Raw genomic sequence first — 11,926 nt, forward strand, 5'->3', positions numbered from 1 at the left:
CATCCAGCAATACATTAAAAAGACCATATACCATGATCAAGTGGGATTCACCCCAGGATGCAAGGATGGTACGATATTCATGAATAAATAAGTGTAATACATCGCATAAACAGAAGAAAAGCTAAAAATCATATGATCAAATCAATAGATGCAGAAAAAGCATTTGATGAGGCACAGCACCCATTTGTGATTAAAAAATTCAGCAAGGTGGGAATAGAAGGAGCATTTCTCAACATAATAAAGGCCTTATATGAGAGACCTGGAGCCAACATCATACATACTCAATGGGCAAAAACTAAAACCTTTCCCAATAAGGTCAGGAATAAGGCGAGGTTGTCTAATTTCACTACTTTTATTCAACACAGTATTGGAAGTCCTAAACACAGCAATCAGACAAGAAAAAGAATATAAATTGGAAAGGAGGAAGCAAAACTGTCATTTTTTGCACATGACATGACAGGGGACATAGAAAATCTTCTAGACACCACCAAAAAACTGCTCAACTTAATAAATGAATTTGTCAAAACAGCAGGATACAATGTCAATATTCAAAAGTTAAAGGCATTTTTGTACACCAACAATGAAATATCAGGAACAGAAATCAGAGAAAAATTGTATTTTATATAGCAACAAGAAAAATAAAGTACCTGCAAATAAACATAACCAAGGAGGTAAAAGAGCTATACTCAGAAAATTACACAGTACTGAAGAAAGAAATTAAGGAAGACACAAACAAATGGAAACGTATACCATGTTCATGGGTTGGAAAAATTAACAGCATCAAAATGTCCATACTACCCAAACCTATTTATAGATTCATTGCAATATCTACTAAAGTAACAAAGGCATATTTCACAGGCATAGAACAAATACTTAAAAAATTTATGTGGAACCATGTATGACCTCGAGGAGCTGCAGCACTTTTGAGAAAGAAAAACAAAGTAGGAGGGATCACAATAGCTGTTGTCAAACTGTATTACAAGGTCACTGTAATCAAACAGACTGGTACTGGCATAAGAACCAACACATGGACCAATGGAACAGAATAGAGAGCCCAGAAATAAACCCAAGTCTCTATGGTCAATTAATATTTGACAAAGGAGGCAGCAGCATAAAAAGGAGTAAAAATAGCCTTTCTAACAAAAAGTGTTGGGAGAGTTGGACAGCCACATGTAAAAAAAAGTGAAACCAACTTACATCATACAAAAAATAATTTCAAAGTGGATAAAAGACTTAATATAACTCATGACAACATAAAAGTTCCACAGAAGAACATAGCCAGGAAAATCTCTGATATTCCACACACCAATATTTTCACTGATTTGTCCTCTACAGCAAGGGACATAAAGGAAAAAATAAGCAAATGTAATCTCATCAAAATAAATAGCTTCTACACAACTAAAGAAAAAAGCATTAAAATGAAAAGAGAACCAACTGTATGGGAAAACATAGTTGCCAATGATACCTCAGACAAGAGTTGAATCTCCAAAATATATAAAAAACTCACATTACTCCACTATAAGAAGGCAAGGAACCCAATTAACAAATGGGCATAGGACTTGAACAGACACTTCTCTAAGGAGGACATATAAAGGGTCCAGAGACATATGAAAAGATGCTCAGAATCGCTAGCCATCAGAGAAATGCAAATTAAAGTACAATGAGATACCACTTCACACCAGTGAGAATGGCCATCATAAATAAATCAACAAACAAGTGTTGGGGAGGATATGGAGAAAAAGGAACCCTAGTGCACTGTTGGTGGCATGCAGACTGGTGCAGGCACTATGAAATACAGTATGGAATTTTCTCAGAAACTAAATATGGAACTGCCTTTGACCCAGCAATTCCACTGCTGGAATTATACCCTAGGGACCTGAAACACCAGTCCAAAAGAACCTATGCACCCCAATGTTCATAGCAGCACAATTTACAATAGCCAAGTGGTGGAAGCAACCTAAGTGCCCATCAGTAAATGAATGGATCAAAAAACTTTGATACATTTGCATGATGGAAAACTGCGCAGCAGACAAAATAAAGGAGCTTCTACCCTTTGCGACAGCATGGATGGAACTGGAGAGCATTATGCTAAATAAAATAAGACTGGCAATGAAAGACAAATACCATATGATCTCACCTTTAAGTGGAACCTAATCAACAAAACAAACAAGCCAGGCAAATATAACCAGAAACATTGAAATTAAGAACAAAATGTCAGTGACCAGAGGGAAGAATGGAGAGGGATAATGGGAAAGGGTGAAGTGTTTACAAGAACAATTGTAAGGGATACATGGACAAAACTAAGGGTGGGTGGAATCAGTGGAGGGAGGTAGGGGTGGCTGAGGTGGGTGAGACTGTTGGAGGGAAAAGGCAGACAACTGTACCTGACCAACAATAAAATCAATCAATCTATCTATCTATCAGTAAACAAACTAACAAATAAAATAGAAACAGATTCATGGAAACTAAGAATAGACTGAGTGCCAGAGTAGAAGGGTGTTAGGGGACTGGGTGAAAAGGGTGAAGGGATTAAGAAAAAAAACTCAGACACAGACAACAGTATGGCAATTACCAGAGGGAAAGAGGGGTAGACATAGGTAGAAAAGTTAAAGGGGGATAAATGGTGATTGATGAAAAGAGACTTGACTTGGGGTAGCGAATACACAGTACAATATACAAATGATGTATTATAGAATTGTGCACTGGGACTTATATAGTTTTATTAAACAATGTCAGTCCACTAAATTTAGTATAAATTTTTGAAAAGTAAAAAGTAAAAAAAAATGTTAATCTCATCCAAAACACCCACACAGACACACCCAGAATAATGTTTAAGCACCTATCTGGGTGTCTCTGTGACCCAATTAAATTGACACATTTAAACATTACAGTATGTATTTAAACATTATAGTATGTATTTTATAATTTCCACTTTCTCAAAAAACAAAACTACAACTATATACATAGACTGAAAAAAATATTAACAGCAATCACCTCTAAGGAGAGTGCCTGAGGGTTGGGGTATGAATTGGGTGTTTTTTTTCATTTTATCTTTATACTTTTGTTTACAGTCAACTTTTAAAGTCATGGTAGCAAATTTCTTCATTGCTTTGTAATTTTAAAATGAATAAATAATAAATTAGAAGATAATATGGAAGTCCTTCTAGGTGTAATCCATGGGAATTTTTGCAAGTGAGGGGGTCAGAGAATGAAGGCCATGACAAAAATCTATGGAAAGTGTTAACTATTAACAGGTAGCAAAGGTAGCACAATTTTCCTCTTTCTAGCACCTTTTATTCTGTTATGTATCCATTGCCTCTCATGCCTGATGGTTTAAAGTCTGTCTAATTCTTTACTCCCTCTCTCTTTCTCTTACATTAATGACCCCAAATGAGGGCAGAGCCTGACTAATTTTCACTCAGAAGAGTTTATTCATCAATTAGTTAGAAGATGCTACTAATTGGAATTAGCTCATTTATTTATTCAATAAACATGTGATATATACTGAGTAACTACTCCCTGCATTATTGTGACAAAGGATAAGCAGAGTTCCACCTTGGAGAAGTGATGGGTTGGGATTAGAAAAAGCTTATTAGAGGAGGTGGGTGAGAATATTACAGGCAAACAAAGCAACTTCTGTTAAGATTTGGAGATGTAAAGTCTCGTGACTTGAAAGAAAAAGTGTGTATTGTGGGCTATGGCTGTAGGATGGAATATTTTAAAAGCACACAGCGACAAATGAGTTTGGAGAGATAGATAGGAGGTATCGTCAGGACAATTCTTTATCATGTGAAATTGCCTCCCTCTTTTAAGAATTTTTGAGAGGGCAAGGTTGCAGGCACGTACATGTCCCCATTAACATTCCAGAGCCTGAAGAGCCCAGGAAGGGAAAGACCTTGAAACTCCTAGGCATTTTAGATATCGATGATATTCCCTATGCATGTGACACAGTATTATATGGTTCATTAGGATATGTTGTGGCTGGTCTTGGACAACTTTTGTAAACTAGTTCCATTGTAGATGTAATTATGCAAAGCTAAGAATTCAAGAAAGAATAGCCAGAGAAGAAATTAAAAATCAGAGTTTGTGTGAAAGTACCCACCTTGGTCCTGAAAGAAAACCAACAACAACAGCAACTGAACAGCATCTCAAGCATAGAAACCCCAATACAACTCACTGACATCAGCATGTACAAAGTTGAGATCAACTATGTAGAACATCATATGTAGCATAATAAGGCTTTCAATCAAGTAAATAATATATGCATAAGTTGTAAAAAATGAGACAAAGAATATTTGATAATTCTTCACCCTTCCCACCAAATGCGAAATCCACCCCTCTCCAGTTATTATAATAATCAAAAACACTCCACCACATATACACCTTTATAAAAAGTCCTAGAGAAGTACCATCCAACTTGGTTGAGAACCACTGGGGCTTGACCAAAGATGACCTTTTATGCCCTGCTAATGAGTTTGAACTTGCTCCTGTAGGACCTGAGCTTCTCAAACTGCAATAGGAGATAGTGTACAAGTACAATTCTTGAATTTCTAAGATAAACATGACCAATCTTCTTGAAGCATAAATTTTACCCAAGCACTTTTTTAAATTGATGGAACTATGACAATATATAATTTTATATTTAAATATACACAAATATAATGTGATAGAGAGGGTTAAATGACTGAATTCTTAACTTAAAAAAGAGAAAGTTTCTACTGACACTGAGCTGCTTCAACCTGACTTCAAACTATTGGGAAATTTTCAGATGGAAAGTTATAAAAGCACAGGAAATTATGTCAACAAAGTATTTGAAACAAGGGAGAAGTATGATCATATTTTCCAAAAAGTATTTTAGAAAGATCACTTCATCAGATGGAGTTCTGACCAAGCTGGAGGCATAGGCAAGAACCCCTGGTTTCCTTGTACAACCAAAAGGAGGATAACAGCTAATCTAAAATTGATAAAGAACCAAAAGTGCCAGGAAATCAAACTGCATGGAACTCCGACAACCAAGGAATTAAAGAAACAGTCAACCAGACCAATCAGAGAGGTAAGACTGGTGGATGGAGAGAAGCCAAGGCAAGGCAACAGACCATGCAGGTGGGACTGGCTGAATGGGAAATTGAGACTCAGAACTGACTGTGGACTACAGTGGGGGTTGCTGTGGTGGGAGAAACTCCCAGTCTCACACTAGGGTTCACTGAAAAATAGGGGTAGAACTGAGCAGGTGAGCTGCATTGTTCCCTCTTTTGCCCCCCTCCATAGGCAGCACTGCAGCACAGCAAGGAGGGTTGCCAAGTTCTGGTGAATACCTAAGGCCCCATGACCTTACAACTTAACAGGTGTGCTGAGACATAGAAATAGGACCCAAATGAAAGAACAGAGCAAAACTCCAGAAAGAGAGCTAAGCGATGAGGAGATAGCCAACCTATCTGGAACACACCAAGGCACATGATCATTAAGTTACCTAAGATTAAAGATAGGGAGAGAATCTTAAAAGCAGCAAGAGGAAAGGAGAGAGTTACCTACAAAGGAGTGTCCATAAGACTATCAGTTGATTTCTCAAAAGAAACCTTGCAGGCAAGAAGGGGCTGGAAAGAAGTATTCCAAGTCATGAAAGGCAAGGACCTACATCCAAGATTACTCTATCCAGCAAAGCTATCATTTAGAATGGAAGGGCAGATAAAGTGCTTCCCAGATAAGGTCAAGTTAAAGGAGTTCAAGTACCAGGCCCTTATTATATGAAATGTTAAAGGGACTTATCTAAGAAATTGAAGATGATCAAAATTTTGAACAGTAAAATGACAAGAAACACACAACTATCAACGACTGAAGCTAAAAAACCCAAAATCTAAAACTAAGCAAACAACTAGAACAGGAACAGAATTACAGAAATGGAGATCACATGGAAGGTTTTCAGTAGGGAGGGGGAGGGGAAGAGTAAGGGGGTGGCACAAGGAATAAGAAGCTTAATTGGTAGGCATAAAATAGAAGTGGACAGATTAAAAATGGTATAGGAAACTGAGAAGTTAAAGAATTTACAGGTACAACTCATGGACATGAACTAAGGGGAGGTGCTGGAGGGTTGGGGGTTCAGCAGGATGGGGATAAGGGGAGGAAATTGGAGAAACTGTAATAGCATAATCAATAAAATATACTTAAAAAGATCACTACATCTGCTGTTAGCATACTATTGAAAGAAGGTGTAACATGCAGACAGACCAGTTCAGAGTAATAAGGATATGTATACTATGGAGAGGTCAGATGAAGATGTGAGTTACTTAGTAATTAAATTGACATGACTCAATAAATGAGTGGATGTGGAGAACAACAACAACAAAAGAAAATATTGACGATGTCAAACATATTTCTGGCTTGAGCAACTAGTGAATAATAAGTTAGAGAAGTTAAAGGATTAGCAGAAATGAGGAAGGAAATGGAAAAGTTAATTCAAGCTTTTGAATATGTTGAGTTTGAATTTACTCATTGGAGTAAATTGAGATTTCCAATGGATATGTCTAGTAGGCAATAGTAAATATGCACTTCCAGCTAAGGCTATTTGGGCTGATAATATGTCTTTTGAAATTGCACTCACACTGGTGGACATTGAAGCCATGGGCATGGATGAGTTAACCCAGGGGAAGTGAGTGGAATGACAAAAGAGGAGTTTTGAGAACAGAACCCAGGGAAACAATGCCATTCAAAGGTTTGGGTGAATTAGAGAAACATTCAAAGTATTCTGGAAAAGAACCCCAAAGGTAAGGGGAAAAAACAGCAAAGAATAATGTGATGGACACCAAGAAAGAAGGAAGTTTTGAGTAGAAAGGAGAGGCCAACTGTAATTTCAAATAATGCAGAAAATAAAGTCAGGTAGTGATTGAGATGTGTAAATTGAATTTGACAATTAAGAGAGGACCTTAAAGTAACTTCAGGCATATTGCAACAAGTTGTAATGTGTTGAGGAGTTCCCACTGTAGTCAGATAATGAAAAGCATAGTATGATAGCTGGGGAAGACTTCTTGGAGTTTTTTGTTTGTTTGTTTGTTTTTAGCAGAATAAGGTTTGACCATTATTAAATACTGAACTAGGAAGTGGAATAATTAATGGTGGATTTGAAAAAGAAGAAAATTAGTGAACATCTGAGGGTATAAGTGAAAGGGTGAGATCCAGATCACAGATAGGAGGGAAGAAGGAATGGGTCTATGTGTTGGTGTATTTGTCACTATATCAAGGTAGAAAGGTTGAGGTTCTCCCTCTCCCAAATAGCCTCTATTATCTCGCCGATAGAGGAAGCAAAGCAACCTTCTGTAAGAGTAGGGGGTAAACGGGATAGAGAAGGAGTCTGAAAAAAAGGTTAAATAAAGTATGTAATAAGCATAGGGACGGGGAATGTTACTGACTAAGGTGATAAGGAGAGACTTCCAGGTAGTGTTGTAGATCCACTCGCTAAAGACCAAGCTTCAATAGGTATCCCTATGTGGTTATGTGATTATTTCTTTCTAAGAATGAACAGCCTGGACATCAGAGGAGAGATATAATGACCTTAAATATAACTTTGTCCAATGAGTACAATTTGGTGACTGCTGGGGAGCAATGAAGTCTCATAACCCAACCTGTTTTATGACCATTAAAATGATACAGTTCACCTCATTCATTTACACTGGTCTCTAGGTGAGCAGCTCAAGCTCCTGTCATTGCCATCTCTCCACCACTGTTACCCCCACAGGCTTCAGTGTTGCTGAAGCCACCTTCAGTGACTTGTCATGCCTGATTTTCTCCTCTTCTTTCCTTCTCTCCTCTTCTTGCCAACCAAAATCAATGATGCCATGTCAGGCTATTTGAGTGACTGAGACCATGGCCATGATTGAGGGTTTGGTGCACTTCAATTTGGAGGGAATAGGGTAAGACCTCTATCAGGAAAGAAATTTGGAAACCCTGGGCATAAACTAGTTAAGAAGAAGTGGACTGTTGATGATCTTCCCAAATCTGAGAAGAATTTTGATCAAGAACACCCTGATTTGGCTAGGCTTACAGTACAATAGGTGGAGACATACAAAAGAAGCAGGGAAATTACAGTGGAGGCCACAACTGCCCTAAGCCAGCTGTGAATTTTTATGAAGCATACTTCCCTATAAATGTCATGGATGTAAGTACAAGACAATGTCACCAAACTTAACGCTCATCAAGCTCAGGGATAGCCAGTTGCTCTAAGTGGATTGGATGTGGTTAGAGTAGCACAGACTGGATCTGGAAAAAAACATAGTCTTATTGGCTGCTTTCTATTACCACACCAATCATCAGTCATTCCTAGAGAGAGGTGAAGGGCCTATTTGCTTGGTGCTGCCACTAACTCAGGAACTGGCCCAACAGGTGCAGTAAGTAGCTGCTGAATACCATGTAGCATGTCAGTTGAGTTCTACTTGCATTGATGGCAGTGCTCCCAAAAGACCACAGATACTTTAGTTGGAGAAAGGTGTGAAAATCTGTATTACAACACCTGGAAGACTGATGATAGACTTTTTTTTAGAGTGTGGGGAAAAAATATCAGAAGAACCACCTACTTCCCCTGTATGAAGCAGAGAGAATGCTTGACATGGGTTGTGAATCCCAAACAAGGAAGACTGTGGATCAGATAAGACCTGACAGGCAAACCGTAATGTACAGTGCAACTTGGCCAAGAGAAGTAAGACAGATTGCTGAGGATTTCCTGAAAGACTATATACATATAACATTGGTGCACTGGAACCCAGTGCAAACCACAACATTCTTTAGATTGTGGATGTGTGTCATGATATAGAAAAAGATGGAAAACTTTGTCATCTGATGGAAGAGATCATGAAGAAGAAAGACAATAAAGCCATTGTCTTTGTTGAAACAAATAGAAAATGTGATGAACTTACTAGAAAAATAAGGAGAGATGGGTGGCCTTTCATGGGTATCCATGGTGATAAGAGTCAACAAGAATGTAACTGGGTTTTAAATGAATTCAAACATGGAAAAGCTCCTATTCTGATTGCTGCAGATGTAGCCTCCAGAAGGCTAGATGTGGAAGGTGTGAAACTTGTCATCAATTATGACTACTACCACAATTCCTCAGAAGATTATATTCATTGAATTGGAAGAACTGTTCATATACCAAAAGAGGCATGGAATACACTTACTTTACACCTAATAATATAAAGCAAGTGAGCAACTTTATCTCTGTGCTTTGTGAAACCAATCAAACAATCCCAAATTGCTTCAGTTGGTTGAACACAGAGGTTCAGTTCATTCCAGGGGTAAAGAAGGCATGAAGGATGACCATCAGGACAAATGCTCTGTGGGCAAAAGTGGTGGATTTAATACATTTATGGACAGAAAAAACTTATGGCAGAAGTTACTCTAGTCTGCCTAAAAGAGATTTGGGGGCAAAAACCCAGAATGGTGTTTACAGTGCTACAAATTACACCAATGGAAGCTTTGGAAGTAATTTTTTGTCTGCTGGTTTACATACCAGTTTTAGAAAAGGGACTTACCAGAATGGTTAGGATAGCACTCAGCAATATGGGAGTAATTATCTAAATATGCACAATGAGCCCTGGCTGGTGTGGCTCAGTGGATTGAGCACGGGCCTGCGAACCACACGATCGCGGTTCGATTCCCAGTCAGGGCACATGCCTGGGTTGCAGGCCAGTTCCCAGCAGGGGACACACCAGAGGCAACCATACATTGATATTTCTCTCTCTCTCCTTCCTTTCCCCTCTAAAAATAAATAAATAAATAAAATCTTAAATAAATAAATAAATAAATATGCACAAGGATGTGAACCAGCAGGCATATGCACATTCTGCTACTGCAGCTGTGCCTATGATTAGTTATCCATTGCCAACAGGATATTCTCAATAAGACTTTAGAAGTATATGTAAATGCCTGTTTGTCATAACTGCTCTTTATATTGTGTTATCAGATAAGATAGTTATATAATCCCACCAACAGTGGACCAGAGTTCCCTTTTCCTCACACCCTCTCCAACATTTGTTGTTTATTGCTTTGTTTATGATAGCCATTCTCACCAGTGTAAAGTGGTATCTCATTGTGGTTTTAATTTGCATCTCTCTGACAGCAAGCGATATTGAGCATCTCTTCATGTGTCTCTGGATCCTCTGTATGTCCTCCTTGGAGGAGAAATGTCTGTTCAAGTCCTTTGCCCATTTTTTAATTGGGTTGGTCATCTTCTTTGAGTAGAGTCGTGTGAGTTCTTTGTATATTTTGGAGATTAAACATTTGTCTGAGGTATCATTGGCGAATATGTTTTCCAATACAGTTGGTTGTCTTTTTATTTTAATGCTGTTTTCTGTAGCCACACAGAAGCTTTTTATTTTGATGAGATCCCATTTGTTTATTCTTTCCTTTACATCCCTTGCTCTAGGGGACATATCAATAAAAATGTTGCTGTGTGAAATATATGATATTTTCCTGCCAATGTTCTCCTCTGGGACTTTAATGGTGCCACGGCTTATATTTAAGTCTTTTAATCCACCTTGAATTTACTTTGGTGTATGGTGTAAGTTGGTGCTCGAGTTTCTTTCTTTTTTTTTTTTGCATGTACCTGTCCAGTTCTCCCAACACCATTTGTTGAAGAGGCTATCTTTACTCCATTTTATGTCACTGCCCCTTTTGTTGAATATTAATCAACTGTAGAGATTTGGGTTTATTTCTGGGCTCTCTGTTCTATTCCATTGGTCTATGTGCCTGCTTTTATGCCAGTACCAGGCTGTTTTGATTACAGTGGCCTTGTAATACAGTTTGATATCAGGTATTGTGATCCCTCCTACTTTGTTCTTCTTTCTCAACATTGCAGCTGCTATTCGGGGTCCTTTATGATTCCATATAAATTTTTGAAGTGTTTGTTCTATGTCTTTGAAATATGCCATTGGTACTTTAATAGGTATTGCAATGAATCTATAAATTGCTTTGGGTAGTATGGACATTTTGATGATGTTAATTTTTACAATCCATGAACACAGTATATGATTCCATTTACTTGTGTTTCCCTTAATTTCTTTTTCAGTGTTGTGTAGTTTTCTGAGTACATGTCTTTTACTACTAGGTATTTCATTTTTCTTGAGCTACATCAAATGTAATTTTTTCCTGATTCCTGTTTCTGATATTTTATTGTTCATATACAAAATTACCTCTGATTTCTGAATACTGTCTTTGTGTCCTGCAGTTTTGTTCAATTTATTTATTTATTTATTCATTTATTAAAGATTTATTTATTTATTTATCTTTAGAGGGGAAGGGAAGGAGAGAGGGAGAGAAATGTCAATGTATGGTTGCCTGTCGTGAGTCCCCTGCTGGGAACTAGCCTGAAACCCAGGCATGTGCCCTTGACTGGGAATCGATCCGCGATCGTATGGTTCACAGGCCTGCACTCAATCCACTGAGCTACACCAGCCAGGGATAAATTCATTTATTAAGACAAGTGGTTTTGGGGTGAAGTCTATAGGGTTTCTCTATGTACACGGTCATGTCATGTGCAAACAATAACTGTTTTGTTTCCTTTTTTCCAATTTCAGTGCCTTCTATTTCTTTTCTTATCTGATTGCTGTGGCTAAAACTTACAATACTATCTTGAATAGAAGTGGTGAAAGTGGAAAACCTTGTCTTGTCCCTAATCTTAGTGGGAAAGTTTTTAGCTTTTGCCCATTGAGTATGATGTTGGCTGTAGGTCTTTCATATATGGCTTTTATTATGCTAGAAATGCTTCTATTTGAAGCATTCCCACCTTGCTGAGTTTTTTTTGTTGTTATAAATGGGTGCTGTGCCTCATCAAATGCTTTTTCTGCATCTATTGATATGATCATATGACTTTTACCTTTGCTTTTGTTTATGTGATGTATTATTACATGTATTGATTTGTGAATATTGTACCATCCTTGCA

The 11,926-nt window shown here is 37.8% G+C and overlaps 1 pseudogene; it reads left to right on the forward strand.

The window, feature by feature from the left end:
* The first annotated feature begins 7,829 nt into the window (after positions 1-7,829).
* On the forward strand, positions 7,830-9,903 carry LOC118984184 (probable ATP-dependent RNA helicase DDX5; annotated as a pseudogene).
* Positions 9,904-11,926: the final 2,023 nt, after the last annotated feature.

This window comes from Sturnira hondurensis, unplaced genomic scaffold (assembly GCF_014824575.4).
Source record: "Sturnira hondurensis isolate 20B ecotype Veracruz unplaced genomic scaffold, ASM1482457v3 Scaffold0003420, whole genome shotgun sequence".
Taxonomy (NCBI): Eukaryota; Metazoa; Chordata; class Mammalia; order Chiroptera; family Phyllostomidae; genus Sturnira; species Sturnira hondurensis.